Source organism: Notechis scutatus, chromosome 1 (assembly GCF_049901735.1).
Source record: "Notechis scutatus isolate UNSWTSFEM ecotype Mainland chromosome 1, rNotScu1.2, whole genome shotgun sequence".
Taxonomy (NCBI): Eukaryota; Metazoa; Chordata; class Lepidosauria; order Squamata; family Elapidae; genus Notechis; species Notechis scutatus.
Genome location: NC_142009.1, coordinates 28,894,226 through 28,914,614, shown reverse-complemented (window position 1 = coordinate 28,914,614; position 20,389 = coordinate 28,894,226). Strand labels below are relative to the sequence as shown.

The following is a 20,389-nucleotide window of genomic DNA, read 5'->3' as shown; positions in this document are numbered from 1 at the left end:
CCAGACTTATCATGTGGATACATTTCTCCTTCAGAGAGTGGAAGAAACACCAAAACAAAACAAAACAAACACACACAAAACACCACAATATAGGACTCTAAAGATATAACAGGTACTTTGAATCAGGGGTGGGATTCAACCAGCATTACTACCGGTTCAGTGATTACGTTGCGCACGCGTATAAAATAACCTTAGGCTGTGCTGCCTGGACAAGTGAAAAGCACTGCACGCAGGTGTGCAGCGTTTGAAAATCCTCTTTTCCCCTGCTTTTTCAACCTCAGCTGTGCCGCGCAAAGCAGCTGAGGTTGAAAAAGCAGGAAATAAACGACAGGTAAGAGCTCGGGTGGGTGGGCTGAACAGCAGCAAACACAGAACCGGTTCTGTTCTTCAGAGCTACCAGTTCTATAGAGCTGGGCAGAACCAGTAGCATCCCACCCCTGCTTTTGAATTGGGCCTAGAAGCTTAACAGTAGCTGATGCATCTACCTCAAGGTGGCCATGACTTTGCAGTATAAGTTTGGTTGTGGCATTTTGTATCATTACAGCTTCTAGGTCATCTTCAAAAGCAGCCCCACATAAAGCTCATTTCCACCACTCAACCTGCAAAGTTATTAGAGCATATATAAGAGCCACCATGGTGCAGTGGTTAGAATGCAGTACTGCAGGCTACTTCTGCTGCCTGCCAGCTGCCTGCAATTTGTCAGTTCGAGTCTCACCAGGCTCAGGATTGACTGAGCCTTCCATCCTTCTGAGATAGTTAAAACGAGGACTCAGATTGTTGGGGGCAATTGACTGACTCTGTAAACTGCTTAGAGAGAGCTGTAAAAGCACTGTGAAGCAGTATATAAGACTAAGTGCCATTGCTATATATTATAGTTGCTAGAGCATTCTAGTCCAATAAGGCAAAGCTGGATAAATGTATTCTGGATCATGGCCTCCACCAGTGGTGGGATTCATTTTTTTTTTTACTACCGGTTCTGTGGGCGTGGCTTAGTGAGCGTGGCAGGGGAAGAATACTGTAAAATCTCCAGGCAAAGGTGGTATTTGCTGGTTCTCCGAACTACTCAAATTTTCTGCTACCGGTTCTCCAGAACTGCTCAGAACCTGCTGAATACCACCTCTGATCTCCACCTGCTGCTCAGGCAGGAACCCTGATTCTAGGAAGATTCCCCAAGTGACAGACCAGCTTTTTCAGGAGAAGCATTATTATATCAAAATTAATTATTAATTCTGACACCATTAGCTAACCCTGATATCTATAGATGTACAGCAATTTTCTCCTGTAAGGGTTTAGTGTGAGCTTTTTTCCTTCTGGTCTCTCAAAGTCTCCAGATAGCAATACCAACTGGGCACCTCTAATACAGTGCTACTGATCCCTGTGAGAGCTTCTCACACAATTATAGCTACTCAGGGGTGAAATTCAAAAAATTTCCCTAACAACTCTGTGGGCGTGGCTTGGTGGGCACGGCTTGGTGGGTGTGGCTTGGTGGGACTCAATCTCTAAAAGGAAGAAGGCAGGCAGGCGTGGGCAGGGCCAACTGATTCAAATCGTCCCTACCACCTCTCCCAAGGTGGTGCGAGGTGGTTGAATTTCACCCCTGCCCATTGGGTCATGATTGCTGGAGGATCTGAAATCCAGGGAGTCAGATTTCTCACAGGGCAACATTCCCATCACTGCCCAAGCAAGGAATATACTTGTTTCCCCTAACTTAGACTGAGAGAGGGGGCATATGTTCACAGATAGCTATGTATATGATTTATGTGGCCATTTAATCTGCAAATAGCAACTCTGGGTGGCTAGCATTTGATTAAAAATCTCAAAACAACATAATCAAAGACAAAAACACAGAAACATGCCACAATATAGCACAACCGAGGCCAAGGCACAGGTATATTTCAGTCCCAAACCCATGACAATATAAGCTCATTAATGCTCTGGTCCTGTAGGAGAAGAGCAGGCAAAGCTAGGGAGGCAGAGTTAAGTGCATCTTCAGTTTAGAACTGTTGTGTTCCCAGAAGCGCTCCAAGTCCTATGCCTCCTGAATTCTGTTGACCCTTATCTGACACCAGTTTAATGTTGAAATTTAGTTAACCAGATTTGGATAAATCTTCTATGCTATAACTTTACAAATGGTCCTACTTCTTTGCATCTGACAATTCCAGTGCTGGGAGAATAACCAGGTCTTCAAGTCTTTATGGGAAGCCAATGTATCACCAAAGAGCATGTACTGTGACAGAGAATAATGATGCTGATATAACTGCTTTTCAGACCCATATAGGAAAATGGTGCACATCACAGAGGTCACTTTAGAAAGACCCTGGGCTATTACTTTCTTTACCAATCTGCTGGTACTTTGATGATACCAGGCAAAGCAGAACTCTAAATTCTTAAAGCAGTGCCAAACCCTCTAGAGAAAACTACACAGCATGGTCTTACAGACAGATAGGTTGTTATAGTGACATCCTGGGCTACCACTTCTAGAGATAGTGGCCTTGTTTCTCTCCAAGTGTTATCTCATTCCAGCAGAAACCAAAAAACGTCATTCAGGGAAGTTGCAGTGACTGAATAGCTGTGTTCACGGCAGTGAAAATAGCCAATAGGAGCTGGGCATATTCCAGCCACTGCAGCAATTGCTGTTAAACTCACACAAATTGTATAGATGACAAGACTTACAACAGGGAAAGGTAGAAGACATTAATTCTATGTCATATTGGAAAAACCCAGTTAGGCTAGGCTAAGAATGAGAAAAAGATGACTTATTAATGACTACTCATTCAGCAACTGTTCAATGTTACAATGGCTCTGAATGAGGAGACTTGCAAAGGAATAATATGCATAGGTAGTTCAGAACTGTAGAACTGGTGTCAAGAAACTTCAGACTGAGACAAGTTAGCAAAGGATGCTAGGAATAACAAAAATGGCTTATTCAGTTGGGTTTAAGACAAAAAAATCTAGTGAATAAAAATGGAAAAATGTTAAAAAGCAATCAAGAAAAGGCAGAGCTATTCTATCTAATTTGTGGTTCTCTCATCTCCAACAAAAATTTATGTCTTGCACCAAGAAATTGTGAAGTGCAAAATGAAGGGCTGGATTGAGATGGGAACAAACAGGATCAAAGCGTATTTCTTTACTTCAAATGACTGCACACCCTAGGATCTCGAAGTTAATTTTCTAACCAACTCCTTATGTAAATTTCTTTAAGAAATCTTGGCACTATCTGGAAAGCAAATGTCTTTGCTTTAAATGTCTATCTTTAAATCCACAGCAGCATCTATTAGGCGGGGAGAGATAAAGGGAGTCAGACTGATGTAATTGCATCATTGTGATGCAAGCCTCACATCTTTTCCAAGTGCATTGTGATGTGCTTCACAGAAGTGGAAATTGCACCATGACACTGTGATACTATTTATTGTGATGAAAGCATTGAAAGCCTTCAGAAGCTGAATGTCTCCTAGGTTCAAAATGGAGGGAAAACAAAAAATCCATCAAACCAACCAGCCCACATCAATGCCTGCGTAGATTCTAAAGCATATTATAATGACACTTTATCAATAAGCACATTGAAGAAAATTACTGGAAGTCAACATAGATTTGTCAGTAACAAATCTTGTAAGACCAATGTTATCTCCTGTGTGTTCAGGTATCATTTATCTAGCAACATTTATATATTACCTTATAGAAAAGAATCTGGGTTGTGTGCAAGATCAATATAATTCTCTCACACACCTGCACACACCATATTTTGACTTCAATAAAGCACCCGAGAAGGTATCCCATTCCATTCTGATTAGCACTTATAGGTAGGATAGTACTACAAGTAAATGTATACCCAGCTGTCACAAAAAAATGTATCCAGGGTGCCCTTCAATGATTTCACATGAGATTGAAGACTCAAATGGGGGGTATGGGGTAATGATCAGCCAAGGTTCTCTATTATGTTTTTATTGATGGCTTGGATAAAGAGTTGGAGGGAATACTTTCATGGTGTCATAAAATTGAGTGGGATAACTAATACCTTAGAAAACACAGATAGTACTCATAATGTTCTTCGTGGATTCGAAAAAATGGGCTAAAAATAATGGCATGAAATGTAACTCAGATAAGTTCAAAGTTCTATACCTAGAAAACAACAAATACACAGGCATTTGTGCACAGGGATATAAATAAAACTTTGTGGAAAAGCTTTCGGGATAATAGTTGCTGAAGATGAACTACTGGTGCGAGATAGTGAGGAGAGATCATGGAAGTGGTAATAAAAGACTCATGGAGGGGTTCGGATGAGGGCACCATGAAAGCAGGGAGCAGCAGTGATAGAGTCCGGCCTGGAACAGTGGCGGCCTTGAAGGGAACGCAGAAGAGTAATTCCAGGCCCTAATGAACTCCCTGCAAGGGGCTGGGCAGCCCGAGGCCTCTTAATCAGTTGGCGGGCAGAACGCTACAGTGCTAACTTTAATTTCATTGCACACCGTGCCGAGACTCTATTACTGATTAAAGGTGATTGTGACTGTGACTGTGCCTGGATCATTTTGGTCTCTTCCTAGGCAGTATGGGGCTCGGAACTGTGACAACGGATTTCTGTAAATTTCCTTGAAACTTTCCCTAGGGCTTATTTCATTCCTCTTCTAATCTAATCTTCGATCTGAAGCTGTTCAGAAGGTGCTGAACTCCAAGTTTGTGTGGAAGTGAGCATGACAAATAGTTAATTAATAAAGTTGGAGGTTGCAGTTCTGTTCAGCAACATCTGGAGAGTCACAGGCTCCTCATTCTATTACATTTGAATACTTGCCAGTATGGTATCCAATTCTGTACAGTAAGGTCCACCTGATATTCTAGCAATAAATGGATTTTTGCTATTTGTTCTATGTACCTTTTGCCTATAGCAAAAGGTGAGGGTGTTGATGAAGCTTGATGGAGACTGTCAGAAGGACATGCAATGCAAACCCATGTTTATCTTAACATTATTTTACCTAATATAATTGCTTGAGTTTTGCACAGCACACCAAACCTAAATTAACTATAATGGCTGGATTTAGATAAACTACACTAAAATATTGGCGTAGGGTGGTTAATCACAGGGATTGTGAAATGCTACAGAGAGACAACCTGTCCCCAGCTGTTCTGGTCCCAGAAACTTATTCTTTTAAAATTCTACTGAACTGAATGGGAGCTTGATTTATTCAATGGAGCTGATGTAGGAATGACCATGTGGACTGGGCTAGGTCCATAGAGTGTGTCTAATTTAATAATGCATTCTTCTCACCAATTCCATGCAAATCTGTCATTTACATTAACATTTCTTACGTGCATAATATTTCATGATGGACCATGAGGAATACCTTTTCAGAAAATACAGGTGTAAAATATAATGTGGCTCCCCACAGCCCAGCCCTCCCTCACAGTTATTACGAAATACGTTGCCTACTATTCACAGACTTCTTTAACTACATTTCAGCAGACAAGTTAACGCTAGCAGTGTAACAATGAGGGGACTGGAATTGCAGCTCAGATATTCACCAGCCCTCTACTTAAGAAAAATAATTGGAAATCACCACCACCCAAGTTAGGCTGGACCAAAGCAGATTTCTGGGAATAATTTTCATGGTTATGCCAGCTATTCCATTTTGCCAGCTACTTCGGAAATAACTGTGCCACTGTAATCAGTCTGAAATTGAAGCATTGCTTTCTGCTTGGGATCCTACAATCTGTGAAGACTATTTAGCTGAGACGAAAGATCTGAGGAACTGGGCTATTTGGCTACAGCTTGCAAGCCTCTGTAAACTTCTTGAAACTGGGCCCTATCTTTTAAAGGTAGATGGCTAACTGTGCCTATGCTATGAGGCTGTGTTTTTACAGCATGTTTAGCTATGCTTAACTGATCCTCACATTACCAGCTAACTCGATTTTCTGGGTTGGTGCCAAACACTGAACTGTAAGCTAGCCATGGTTGGCCAGGCTAGGCTGGGAGGCTTCCTCCAAGTCCCAAGCCTCGAATGTGGCTAGTTAATCTGTGTTTTGGCATGTCATGCAAGCATGGCCAATAAAATACAATGAAACTGCACTGCGGTGCTCTCTCATCCCCTTTTATGTGCAGCTTATTAACATTCTGCAATGGCTTAACCGGTTGTTTGAGCACAGATAAGCCTTATCTGCTGCCAGATTTCCATCCTCTGAGTAAGCCTAAACAACCCTTATTTCTGACTAGACGTTCATACAATTATACTCCTTATTTGCAATCCAATGCACTTACTTGGGAATTACTCCTGTTGAAATAGATGGCTAAAAAAATGCAATCACAGAAACAGCTATCCAGTGCTGTGATCTTTGGCACTCTTGCTTCAATTAATGCCCTCTGGGTTTATGTTGAGTAACTGTGATCAATGAAAACACATTCTTCCTAGAGCATAATAGGTACACTTTTCCGTATTTTTGTCTCTCCACAGTGACTTCACTACTTTTGTATTATTGCCAAGAAACATGGATAGTTTTGTCCATGTAGATGGGAAGAGATGACTACCAACCGAGGGTAAATTTATCTTTCCCTTCAGAAGAGCTCAAATTGATTTTCATGATATTTTTTCCTCCACCAATTAATCTTTACAACAAATGCCCTGTTAGGTAGGTTTAACCAAAAGATAAAGACTGATCTACAGTCATCCAGTGAGCAGCCATAGCTGAAGACAGATTTGAACCTGAATTTTCCAGGCCCCAGACCAATGCAGTGCATTGCATGGATCTCTACAAGCCTTTCTTTTATTGCAACAGTCCCCAACCTTTTTGACACGAGGGACCAGTTTTGTGGAAGACAATTTTTCCATAGCCGGAATATGGAATACTCTACCCGACTCTGTAGTTTCTTCCCCAAACCCCAAAAACTTTAACCTTAGACTGTCTACTATTGACCTCACCCCTTTCCTAAGAGGTCTGTAGGGGGCGTGCATAAGCGCACCAACGTGCCTACCGTCCCTGTCCTATTGTTTCTCTTATTCTTCTTTTATTTTTCTTATATGTACCCATTTCATGTATTCACAACTATGTATACACTTATACTTATTATCTTGTAAACAATTGGCAAATCAAATAAATAAATAAATAAATAAATAAATAAATAAATAAAATAGCCCAGGGTAGGGTGTAGTTTCGGTTTTGCTTGCTCACACGCCACTCACTTTCAGTTTGCAGCTGATTCCTAACAGGCCACAGACCGATACTGGTCCATGGCCCAGAGTTTGGGGATCCCTACTTTATAGAGAAGCTTTTTAGCTATAGATTTGCACACGCATAAACATTTGACCAGGACTGGGCCAATTGAAACTACTCATCTCTTGGATGCGTGCAAAGCTAGCATGTTTGTTAGCATAATTGATAATGTGATAAACATTATGGATGAGAAGCATGGTTTTTAAAATATCAGAATAGATATACGTATCAGTTATATCATCCAAAAAGACAATTCTGAATAAATTCGTAGTCACACTTCTGTAGTTATTTTAGCAGCAGTACAGAAATGGTATCCCCCCTGCCATCTGATGGTTTGGCTTTATTTGAACTTCTCTATTTAGTGTTTAGCCCAGGGAGGGGTCTCCTATCCATGAATTGTGTAGTTCCAGCTTGATTTGCCTTTTCAGCTACCTGCTACCAGGTAATATTTTTTCTTAGTTTAAGAAAAATCCAATATATATAAACTGCCACATAAGGTGCAATACCCATTGTAAGAAGAGAAACCCCCCCCCACTTTCCCACATGTGGTGTGAGAGCATTAACATTTATAGGAACACTGTTTTGCCATTCCCATTGATCAACTCAGGTTTAGGTTACTAAGGCTATGTAAGGACTTTTCCAAAGAAGATAACATGGAGCTTAACCAAGCTGTTGGCTCTTCAACAGATGTTCTTCAAATGCCCATCTTTCTAAGACTTCAAAAAGCAACGCTTCATTTTCTACCCTTGTGCTATAATCTCCTCCTTTACTTGGAGAACAGAAAAGGTCTGTTTATAATGTATAATGCCTCATCCTGAAATTGTGGAGCAAATTATGATTGTAGCAATTAAATCTTCATCTCATCTTATCTGCGATCACCAAAGGACCGCCCTGGAATAAAAATAGTACAAGCTGCAAATCTAAACACATTTACTAGAGAGAGAGAAAGAGTTCTTTAGCATATCAGTAGGACTTTAGGTTTCTCTTGTTAGTAAAAGTATGCAAAAGTGTGCAAAACTGCAGTTGCTATGCTACTTCCTAAAGAGGAAGCCCAGTCTTTGATTTGGGCAAATCTCCAAGGAGAGATAATTTGTTTCTAACAGGTCAATTGAATTCCAATTCAGCTTGTAAGTAAATGCTTTAGAAGAATAGAAACAGCTTACTTGGTTAGTGCTTTTGATCATTTCCACTCCTTCTAATTCCCCAGGAATACAAGGAAGATTAAAGCATACGAAGTAAATCAATGTGAATGGTTTGAACATATTCACAAGGATTGCTTTGCAAGTACCAAATGCTGTTCTAACCCCCTTCAACACTTGCATTCTTCAGTCTAAATGCCAGCATTAACTAAATCAAGTTGAGCGAGCTCCTATGGGGGTGTCTAAAATGCTAAAAGCATTGCCTTTTTCCATCAATCATTTTTTTTTTAACCACTCAAAGTCCATTTTCGCAAAATTATTTCCAATCACCTCAAACCTTGGGCTGATTCTTGAGCCTCACTTTTCTGACCTTCATCATAGATACAGCAGGACAAAGAACAAATGAGGAAGGAATTGTCAAAGCAGGGTTTGTAAGTCTGATATTTGCATTAAAGATAAATGTAATTGTGTAGTGATTTTTCCATGTGAAAACAGTCTTCTTGTGATTATTGTCACTGGAGAGTGTATCACATTTTCCTAGTTGTTAGGTGTTCAGGCAGTTTGCAACAAGTCATTTTGGAAAAAAAAAATCATGCAAACCAGTTTATATAAAAAAAAATCACCTAAGCTTATGAAGGAACAAACTTGCACTCAGAGTAAAAACAAATTTGGAGGAAAAGCGCAGTTTATTTGTCATGGTATCAGAAACCATTAAATAGTCACACTCAAGCTGTTTAAGACATTGAATGTCAAAATTTCAGCTGCACAATAGAGTCTTGCTGACAATTTTTAGCACTCACGTGGAATCACTTTCAGGCATTCAGGAGTCCATGTCTGGGAAGGCCAATTAACACTTTTCAAGCATTGCGAACAAAGTACTATCCAGATCCTCAATTCTCTATAATGGAAGGCCCATGGAGCATAAATTAAAATCCAAAGTAAGACTGTTCCTTCATTATAGTTCCTAGCTAGACTCCTTGAAATTTAAGAGAGGAGTAAGAGGATCTAGGACTTTGCAGTTCTTTTTCAGCAATCAAATTTCCTTCCTGATGTGTACTCCTCTTCCATTTCATTCCACACAGCCAGATTGTAAGGTGCCCTTTTAAGATTACTGGTGAGTCAGATTCTTCAACCATGCCTAGGAAAGTCTCAGCCAGTTAGTTTACAGTTTGGACAAATAAGATAGGACAAAAGTGAAGGAACACTGCTGCCTTTGTTTCTTTGTCCAGATTTTTTTTTTGGTGCACCCAAAATTTATGTCAAACAATAAAAAGGGGCATTGAAATGATACTTGTTAATATCCCCAGTTTTCAGCAAAACAGTTTTTGTTTCTGTAGCCGCTCAGGCCACTGCATCATCTGGGCAATGCGACTGTTGCTCAGATGCTGAACTTACAACTGTCAACCAGCTATTGCAGATGTGTCCGTAAGTCTAGCTAACCCATGTCTTAATAGATTGGAAGTTGCTTTAATACTAATTCTATTTATTCCACATATTAAACTATGGTTTGCTTAGCCATGATTTATTAAAGAAATAAGTACTGACTAGGTTCACATAGCACATTAAGCTACTGAGCATGACTTGCTTACCAGGAATGGAGAATTCACACTAAGTCAAAACTAAGCATACCAGGTGTTGTAGGAATCCTTCTAGGAAGTAGAATAAGAGCCTGGTTTTGGAAATAGGAAGCCCCTAGTTTGACTCCTACTTACTTCAATCTCATTATGTAGAAATTAGTCTCTTAGTCTTACTTTCCATTTGCAGTATAGAGTACAGTAATACCATCTGATTTACTTTACAGAGTTGTAAGTGCTTTGCATGTTCTGAATTCTAGAGTGGTCAATGTCTGGAATACTCTACCCGACTCTGTAGTTTCTTCCCCAAACCCCAAAAACTTTAACCTTAGACTGTCTACTATTGACCTCACCCCTTTCCTAAGAGGTCTGTAGGGGGCGTGCATAAGCGCACAAACGTGCCTACCGTCCCTGTCCTATTGTTTCTCTTATTCTTCTTTTATTTTTCTTATATGTATCCATTTCATGTATTCACAACTATGTATACACTTATACTTATTATCTTGTAAACAATTGGCAAATCAAATAAATAAATAAAATAAATAAATATTAAGGGTTGGGAGTGCATCTCCAGGGGTGACAAACTGACAGCCCATGGGCTGGATGCCTCACATACACAGGCCATGCCAGAGGTGGTATTCAGCAGGTTCTGACCAGTTCTGGAGAACCGGTAGTGGAAATTTTGAGCAGTTTGGAGAACCGGCAAATGCCACCTCTGACTGGCCCCGCCCCCATCTATTCTCTGCCTCCTGAGTCCCAACTGATTGGCTGGGTCTTCTTTTGTTGCCCTGCACAGGAGAATGGAGCTGGAAAGCAGCTTAGCAGGGTGGGGAGGGAACGAAGATTTTACAGTATCCTTCTCCTGCCCTGCCCACCAAGCCACACCCACCAAGCCATGCCATGCCCACTAAGCCACGCCCACAGATCCGGTAATAAAAAAAAAAATGAATCCCACCACTTGGCTACGCCCACCCCAGTTCCGTGAATGGGAAAAGGTCATGAAACATCAAGTGATCGCAGTGTGATGCTGTGAGTTTGACACCCGTGATCTAGGCTGATACATTTCCTAGATCTATTCAATATCCATAACTGGAGAATTATTGAACTGACCTGGAGATACTAGAAACTAAGCATTTGTTTTAAGAACTTTTCAGACATTTTTTCTGAATTGTTTCTTAAGTCCAGTTCTTAAGGTGAACCCAACTATGGAAGAGAGGAATAATGTTTTAAATTTCAGACCTTTGACTCTAACATGGTCTTTCTGGTTCCTTTTTGCCTCTGCCTCACCCAGCAATTTGAAAGCTCCTTTAAAAACCAAGTCAAGCCTGGTTTATATAGCCTGGAGATTGGAATCTCCAGGCTAGGAGACTGGAGATCCAGGCCTGGAGACTGGAGTTCTAGCCCAGACTGGAATCTTTACTAGTCTTACTTAGGAATATTGCAGATTTGACCTGTGGACATGAACTAGAATTGACATTAACAGCCCCCTTTCCACTGTTATGAATTCAAATCCTCAGGGTAAATGTTTCTCCTTGTCTTTGTTCCTGGTTTGTATAGAAGGAATGACAGGAACACTTCATGGAAAAGCACACCAGTGACTTTGCACACACACATATATAAAAAACAGCAAGGTGAAGGATTCAGTTGCATGAAGCCAACATTTCGCCTTCATCCCCCTCCCAATGTATGGCCCCGCAAATAAGAGTAACACTGTTTGTTAAAATTGTTAGTCGCTTTGGTGAGAGCAGTTTTTCATAATTTGATGCCCTCTAGGTTAGTTGGATTTCAACTTATCTAAATTCTCAGCCCATACAACAGCATTTTTCCCAGTATCCAAGGGAAACGTTGATTAGTGCACACTGGTGTTGCATATTGAGTCTTTTTGATTGCAAAAGATTTTTTTCCTCCGAAGGAACTCAGTGTAACTTAGAAATGCGCTCTGTTTTTTTTCACTCACATCTGTTCATCCACCCTATAAGAAGCAGCCTCTGAACTATTTTTGGCCCTCCCTTTAAAAACTTTTTTGCCTCTGAAAAGTGCCTTCAGCTGAAGGCATAATACCAAAGAAAAAAAGACATAATTTTCTTTATAAGATGGAAAAAGAGATACTGGTGGTTTTTTTACATTTTTCCTATAATTATATACAGTACATTTTTGAGCAAGACAGGTGCACATAATTCTTATTCTACATATAGTTCATTTACATACATTACATTTTGTAGAAATTCAAGACTAGTCCTTAACTAGGATATAACGATTAAAGAGTTAGACTATAATTATGGAAACCATGGTTCAACTACTTGTTAAGCCAGGAAGTCTCTCTCTCTCCCTCCCTCCCTCCCTCCCTCCCTCTCTCTCTCTCCCCCTCTCCTCTCTCCTCTCTCTCCACACACACACATTGTGTCTCACTAACCCTACTATACAGGGCTATTGCGAAGATGACACTGAAAAAGTAGGGGACCACACTGGCCTATTTGAAAAAAGGGATTACAAACCAAATCAATACTAATTTATTTGAGTGGAGGAAAAAACTTCACAGGGAGGGGAGGAAGATGAAACCAGCGTCAACTGAAAGAATTGCGTGCTTGGTTCAATTACACAGTGATGAGAGTGACGTGGTTGCACCAAAATATCTTTTCCTGGGGACTTAAAATTACAAGAGATAACACGGGGTGCTTAGAGAGTGATTGCAGGTACAAGGGGGTAATAAGAAAGAATGGGCAAAGGCAACTGAAGGAGTTGGAGACCCGTGGATGGTTGAAGTTGTATAAAGATTGTGAGAGGAGCTGAACTGGATTATGAAATTGAGGTGGTAATAAAGTGGACAGGGTGAGGATTCCTGCTTTCCTGGAAGTGAATGTTTCACTAAAAAGACATTCATTTTTAATGATCTAGAAGGCTATTTATTAAGATTGGCTGCATGTAGCCTCAGTCCTTCAGAGGGTTTTTTTTTTAAATTGGATGTGGGCTGCAAAAATCCAGAGGACTATTAGCCAAGACACAAAGAAAACAATGCATCATGAGTTAAGTGACCTGGTTATAAGTGCATTGTTTAAACATTGCCATGGCGGGCAAATATAGAGACAACAATTTACTGTACCTTAAGAACAGGGGAAATTCCCTTACATCAGCTTAAACTATTTGGCCTCTTTAACCCATTGCTTATTGCAGTTGCACCCTAAGGTCTTAGGCATTTTACGTTGCCTTCTGCCCGATCCTATTTTATTTATTGTATACACCACGCTGGGAGATCCTTACAGACAGATGGGCTTAAATCCCCAGAATTTTCATCAATGTCCATGTTGCCTGGATAATTCTGGAAGTTGAGGTCCATGCATCTTGGAGTATACACAGGTTAGAGAAATTTGGTGGGGCATTCTATATATTCCTAGTCTGATGAGAATCTGCCTCTTTGACTTTCATGATTTTTGATTCAATGCACAAACGTGTGATAGCATTATCCTCTTTCATTGGCAGAAAACACAAAGCCTGCATGCACGGCAGGTACAATTAAATGGTTAGGCATGTCATAATTTGTACCCCTGAAGCATATTTAAATTGATGTTTAAAGTAATTCTGAGCGCTTGCCTGCTCTTCGATGCAATGTTGTCAAATCAATGTTGTCTTCCAGAGCTGTAAATTGTGCAGAAAAGGCACATAAAGTGGGAAAAGGAACATTTTTCTATCATCTCAATTAATAAGTGTATCGCTTCAACCAATAAAGGTAGTGGCAAGGGGATTTAGGAAAGACCAAAGAGAGTTTTCCCTCATCCAGGGTATAGCTGACTTGTAGAATTTGCTGGCATGGAACACTGAGAGTAAAAAGGAATAAGATGGTGGATGAATTCAGCAACAACATGATGAGTGCACTGTTGGAAGATCAGAAATACCAGGTTAGGGACAAATCATCCTGGAGAAAATCTATATGGATGTGCTAAAATAACACATAATCAGTCAATTAAAAAAAAGGGGATAAGACTGTTTTTGTTGGAAGAGTCCAACTGTAGCTACTAATGATGAGTGCAACCTTTGGACCAGAAGCAACATGCTGGGAAAGAATTTATAGATGTCATAATATGAAAGAACTCTTGAGAAGGGACTTGGAGAAGTGATCCCACAGTCCAGAGGTTGAAGTAAGTGTGAGAAAGAAACTCAGAATAACCCCATCAGAGGAAGCAGAAAGAAACATAGAAAAGCTTTCAAGATTCTATTATTATTATTATTATTATTATTATTATTATTATTATTATTATTATTATTATTATTATTATTATTATTATTATTATTATTATTTTGCCCTGATACAATATAGTAGTTTTCCTGGAATCCCTGCAGTGCCTGCCTTACGACCTGGCCTACCTTGACGGGCTGATACACCTAATTACAAGGGAGGTCAGGAAGCAGCATTGAAAGGACCCTTTCTTCCAGAATCCTAAAGTACTTTGACCATATGGAAGAATTCAGCATGCAGTTTATCCTGCAAAGTGACTCAATTTGATCTAGATAAGTTCTTTTTAAGCACAGGAAAAAAAACACCATGCAGTCTGAAAATGATACGCTTGGAAATAAATCATTCTGCCTTCAGTGATATTGGACTGCATTTGAAAAGTAATCCTGAATTCTAGAATTGTGTATTTTTCTTTTCCTATGTACAATATATCAATGTCTTTCAAAATAGACATACATATTGCAGTCATTCTATTTAGATACCAAACAAGTGGAAGATGGAACTAGAACTAGAAAAGAAATGAGATGGTTTTGTTAATAGGTGGGCATGGTCCAACAATGTTGTTTAGATGATGCCAGTTAAATTTTGCTATGTTTAATCTCTCTCTCTTCTTTCTGTGCAACCGCAATTAACTTTCCTGTCTGTCAGAGAGTCAGTCTATCAACATGTCAAATGTCAATGTATTTATCTGCAAGTTGGCGATGATGATTTCAAAGATGCTGCACTGAGATGCCCTCAACAATTTCAGATTGCATTACCCAATTCCTGTTAAAAACCCAGATATTTGTTTATATGTGTATGGGGGCAGGGAAGGTTTATTGGATTCAGAGTATAATAAACACGAGCTGCATTTCACTGAAGCATTGAAACTTCTATGTATTTTAATGCAGTTCAGGAATGTGAGAATTCAGTCTGCACTTTGGGCGTCTTTGCATTCTTTCACAACAGAGTCCTGAAAATTAGTCTGAATCTGTATTTGCCACACATTTCTCTAGAAACCAACATAAATTTAAGCAACCCAAGGGTCACTATGTCATAAAACTGATAATAATTGCTTATATTACACATTGCAGGGAAAGTTGCAAGCCAGGATCAGAGATTGAGATATAGACAAACTCTACCAGAAAAATCAGATGTGAAAAAAGGACACAAATGAAGTTTTGCCTTGCCTTGTAGACACCACTAAGGGCCTACACAGTATCTTTATGTAGCAATGTGTTATTTTTTGTCATTTAAAAAAAAAAAAGCTGCATTCCTAGTTAAATCACTTCTTGGAATACAGCTTTAGTAACCATACCAAAGTTTCAAAGTTTTGAGAGAAGAGGAAGGTAACAATTGGTTCACATGCAGGATGCAAACATTTGCTGTAGGAAAATGATAATATTGAAAAACAAAAGGAATCTGTATCGAAGAGAGATTAGTAATAACAAATCTACAAAGGCATCTTCCCGGAGGCATTCTAATCCCATTTTAAGAGAAGGAAGCACGGGAAAAGGGACTAAGCAAGCAAGCAAGCATCACACGCTTTCTCTAATCAGTTCAAAACAGATTTTCAGTATGAAATGTTTTGTAAAATAAATAGTTTAGTAGGAGCTGAGAAGAAAAGAGCAACAGCAAAGTAAAAGGTGACTGAGACAAGATAAATACTTAACACTTGCTTAAAAAAACCCACACGAAACATTATTAGCAAATGCCTACTACTACTTAATACATTTCAATGCACACAGAGAGATTTTGCCCCCCTGTTGGAATTAAAGAAATTTCTCTATATGGCTCCCTTATCCCGGTTCCTACTTTTTTTTTTTTTTCAAAAGGAAATACTGTTTTGACAAAGACAAATTCTTTTTGAACCAACCTGGGCAGGACACACTCAGCTAGCCAGCTTTCTTTCAACTCTATTCTCAAATCAAAATATATTGAAGAAGCTTAACCCCATGAAAGAAGGATTTGACACAGGAGGAAGTCATTAAAAAACCCCAAAAGTGCACATACACTCCAAGCAAACACCCTCTTTCCAGTCCACCCCATTGAAATCTTCCAGTTGCAAAGAACTAGGTTAGGGAAACAGACTCCTGCAGTGCTAGAAACTCATTTCCCAAGCTGTTAAAAGGCACCCCAAGACAAAGAGAACACAGCAGCATGCTGACAATTTGGCTGAGAAGCCACCTACCTGCCGGTGCGCTCTGAATCCCAAGATTTCTTCTGCTGTCCGAACCTTGCACTGTTTCTCTGTCAGCGTGGCCCTTATATATGCACAGGGAAGGCACACAGAGAGAGACACACACACCTCCTCAGCCCATTAACATGTCTATCGGTGAGTCCAACCCTCTGAAGAAGCCACCTGACTTACACACTGCCTAACAGCTGGATACCCCTTGGCACCCACCAATGAAACCTTCCCAGAAAGGGTTTGTCACACTTCAAGCAACTGAAACAATGGCACATGTGCGCGCACACACACATACACACATCCCTCTCATGCCATCCCCTACAGTCATATAGGCAGCCCTAATGCAAGGCTTTTGCTGCGCGCTTTGTTTGAGAGATAACACTCTCACACCTCTGGCTGCAGGGATAATAACAGAGTGGCTCACTCAAGCATCCCTGATGAGGCATCCGGATAGAATGTGATGCTTGCAGACCTCTTGGAAGCTGCCCTAGACCAGGCACATGGTTTCTTAAGCTAGGCTGAGGCAGGCAGTTTTTCAGACCCTTCCTTAAATCTTTACATCCAAAGGTTGCATTCAGCAATCAATAAGGTGACTGTGCTTGTGGATGTGACATGAAAATGGACGTGATAAAAAAGAAATATTTCCCCCACTTCATTCTCAAAATCTTAAAAGAATGAAAGAATAAAAACCAGGGATAATTATTAAAAGGGTCATTTGCTGTTAAATTCTGGCAGCAAACAAACTTCTGAATTTCTGTGGTACTCCAAAGACGTGAGATGGCAGGCTGGGTCACCCAGGAACGGAGAGCTGGCATCTTCTGCATCCGAAGAATGTGCTTGTAGGTGCCCTTCATCCACGGAGGACAACAGAATGGAAAATCTCTGAATACAAAGAAAAAGTCTATCTAACTCACATACTAATAAGTGGTCTCAGGCATATTCTATACCTCAGTTCTAACCACAGACTACAAAAAGAACATTTTCCTGGTTTTTTCCCCTGTTAATGATTTATTCCATTAACCAAGCTCCTTTCCTTTCCTTTCCTTTCCTTTCCTTTCCTTTCCTTTCCTTTTTCCTTTCCTTTCCCTTTCCTTTCCTTTCCTTTCCTTTTCCTTTCCTTTCCTTTCCTTTCCTTCCTTTCCTTTCCTTCCCTTTCTTTTCCTTTCCTTTCCTTTCCTTTCCTTCCTTCCATTTTCTTCCTTCCCTTCCCTTCCATTTCCTTTCCTTTCCTTCCATTTCTTTCCTCTCCTTTCTCCTTTCCTTTCCTTTCCTTTCCTTTCCTTTCCTTTCCTTTCCTTTCCTTTCCTTTCCTTTTCCTTTCCTTTCCTTTCCTTTCCTTTCCTTTCCTTTCCTTTCCTTTCCTTTTCCTTTCTTTTTTCCTTTCCTTCCTTTCCTTCCTTCCTTTCCTCTCCTTTCTCCTTTTCTTTCCTTTCCTCTCCTTTCTTCTTTCTGCCTTTGAGTTCATCTTGATTCCTGACAACTGCCTAGATAAATCCCTGCAGTTTTCTTGGCAATGTTTTCAAAAGTAGTTTGCCATTGCCTGCTTCCCAGGGCTGAGAGAGAATGACTGGCCCAAGGGTACTCAACCGGCAGGACTAGAACTTTTGGTCTCCTGTTTTACCTCACTCTTACCTCACTCTTCTGTTGCTAACATATATTAAATCATCATACTTGTAAAGTATTTCCCATATTGCTCTTATCCTCCCCTTCATTTTTTCTTCTCCCTTGAGCCGAATTATACAATATAGTGCCCCCCCCAAAAAAAGAAGTGAGTGGGCAGAAAATCACAGTTTGATAATATTCTTCTGATTGAGGGATCTGTTTTACTTATTTTTGCACCAGAAGGCCACAATGGATGTGACAGTAGCAGAATGAAGCCACAGGTAAGAATGGAACAAAAAATGTTTAGACTGGTGGGTTGTCAGTTTTTAGAAAGAGGAACTTTAATTGAGTTTTTTTATCAGATTAAAAACCAGCACATCAAGTCAAATGAAAAATATAGAAATTTATCTTAGGGAATCACATCTTTTTTAAAAAAAAAATCCAACAAAATATTGCCATTTTACTGTTAAATTCTGACTGGTCAATCTGAAGTAGCTGTAGGCATTACAAAAATAGTCAGGGACCTTTTAGGTTTTCCACTCATGGGCTCACTGATGGGAAACCAGAAGGGAACCATGAAATAAATCGCAGTGTTCCTAGTTTTCTTCCTTCCAGGGGTTCTCAAGTCAGTGCTCTGAGTTCCCCAGGCAGAGAAGCATGAAAACAACCCCCCCAAAAGTCAGGACCATGGACAGGTAGCTGAGAAGGGCTAGATTTTGTTTACTTTAGCTTCTTCGATTTGGTGCCTCCAGGAGTTTTGGACTACTATTCCCATTGATCATGTCAGTTATTTAAAATATTTGGTATGAATCAGTTGGGGAAAGCTAGATGCTTTACCTTCTATTTTTTTATTTATCATATTTATTTATTTATTGTATTTAACAAATCTCCATCTCCCTCAGAGAAAATCATACTGGTTGTACTCTAGAACAGAGGTCTCCAATCTTGGCAACTTTAAGACTTGTGGACTTCAACTCCCAGAATTCTCCAGCCAGAATTCTGGGAGTTGAAGTCCACAAGTCGCCAAGTTGCCAAGGTTGGAGACCTCTGCTCTAGAAATACTGGGCATTTGAAGTAGACATGCAAACCTGTATAAAAGGGGCCAGTAATTTAAAACTAAACCCCAATATAGGACATAGAATCACGGGGCTGGGAAGGGACCTCAGAGGTCTTCTAGTCCAACCCCGTGCTCAAGACAGAAGACCTTATACCATCCTGGTCAAATGATTGTGCATACAGTGCAAATCCAATTTTGAAAACTTCCAATGATGGAGCACCTACAACTCTGGGAGGCAAGCTATTTCATTAGCAATAGCAATAGCACTTAGACTTATATACCACTTCATAGTGCTTTACATCACTCTCCAAGTGGTTTACAAATATCAGCAGATTGACCCCAATAATCTGAGTAATTTTACCAACCTCAGAAGGATGGAAGGCTGAACCAAATTTCAGCCAGTCAGGATCGAACTTCTGGCAGTGGGCAGAGTCAGCCTGCAATACTTCATTGTAACCACTGAGCCATCATGACTCATTGATTAATTGTTCTTACTATCCAGAAATTTCTCCTTATTTCTAGGTTGGATCTATTTTTAACAAGCTTCCAACCATTACTTCTTGTCCAGCCCTCTGATACTTTGAAGAATAAGTCAATCCCCTCTAGATTTCCCCCCAATTTCTGGCCCATATTGGGGTGATAAAGTTGGGGCAGAAGATGATCCAAATATACTCTTCATGTTGGCATGTTTGTGGAATCAGTTTACAATTTGAGTAGTGCTAATTATCAAGCGTTTTAGGAAGTAAATACTGGTACACATTGGCTTCTCTACTGGAATTTTTGAAATTCAACATTTGCAGCTATGAACACAGATTCCAAATGTCATTTTGCCCACACAGAAACACAAATTGAGTTGACAAGAGTATTGCTAGAGCTTCTGCCAAAGTAAGCTCTGAGCCACTACTCTTTTAGAGCTCTTTGTTTTTTAGAATGTCTACAGGTATCTGAACAGAGGTGGACAGGTTTACTTGGACTTTCAAAAAGCTTACAGCAATATTTTCCCCTAAAACTATAGTGAAAACTTTAATTGAAAAAGAGAAAGCACAGAAGAAGAGCTGGAATCAGATAATGATTAACATATTGGATTAGAACTGAGAAAACTTAAACTGAAGACCACAATCAGTTGTGCAAACTGATTGATTGACTTCAGACTTGTCATAATACCTTTATACAAATTTGTAGTGCAATGACTTTTAGATTGACGTACCCAAGTCTGATTGACAATGTTCACAAAGAATACTGTAGCACTGGAAAATATGTAGAAAATGAAACTTTGCAAGAGAGAAGGGGAGGGCCTATTAGAGGTATAGAAATTCTGATATGGGGTTTTCTCTTACAACATGAGAACTTGGTATAAGCAGGAATCTATATATAAAACAGTATTTACAGTATTTGATACAAAGAGGTGAAAACAAGGAAAAA

The 20,389-nt window shown here is 39.9% G+C and overlaps 1 protein-coding gene across 1 annotated transcript in view; it reads right to left on the bottom strand.

The window, feature by feature from the left end:
• The window catches only part of PNOC (prepronociceptin), a 48,645-nt gene extending 32,228 nt beyond the window's left edge, over window positions 1-16,417 (bottom strand). The window contains exon 1 of the mRNA XM_026671476.2: window positions 16,309-16,417. The gene's annotated coding sequence lies outside the window, so the exon portion shown is untranslated. The remainder of the gene's footprint in view (window positions 1-16,308) is intronic.
• Window positions 16,418-20,389: the final 3,972 nt, after the last annotated feature.